Raw genomic sequence first — 627 nt, 5'->3', positions numbered from 1 at the left:
ATTAAATTATCCCTCCTAGAAAGAGAGACTGGACAGTCAAAAGTGTGGTTTTCAGAGAAGCAGAAGCTTGGTTATAAATAAGATTCATTCTACTATGACTAAAGACTACAGTGTACACGAACACAGATATAACCAGGACAGTGATGTAAAAGGAACTTAGTGCAGTTGAATTGGGAAAAATGATTACATATTACAGAAACTCACTGCTGGTAGAAATGGCTTTGGTAGGATAAGGCTGAGATCTTAGCAGACAGCTTGAGAGGATGGGCTCCAATCTCTGTGTAGTGGCTGGCATCTCAGCAGACTGCCAGAGAGTACCTGTTCCTGACTCCCTCTGCATAGGGGCTGAGAACTCAGCAGACCACCAGAGAGTCCACAAATCAGTCCCCCACCTTAGGGATCTTCCCAAATTTTGCTCTGCGTTCCTGCTAGTAGGGGTCCAAACCTTAGAAGGAAGCCTGTATGCACCTGACCAGAACCTGACTTAGGCTTCTGTGGGTGCTCCTGAGTAGCTGATCTGAAGCCATCAGTTCCCTCAAAAATAAAACCTGGAAGAACCTGAAACGTGGACCAATCAGCTTTGTATAACCAATAAGAAAAGGACCAAGGCACATGAATAATATAAAC

This window comes from Nannospalax galili, unplaced genomic scaffold, assembly GCF_000622305.1.
Source record: "Nannospalax galili isolate Female #2095 unplaced genomic scaffold, S.galili_v1.0 scaffold767, whole genome shotgun sequence".
NCBI lineage: Eukaryota > Metazoa > Chordata > Mammalia > Rodentia > Spalacidae > Nannospalax > Nannospalax galili.
Note: the sequence above shows the minus strand (reverse complement) of the source record.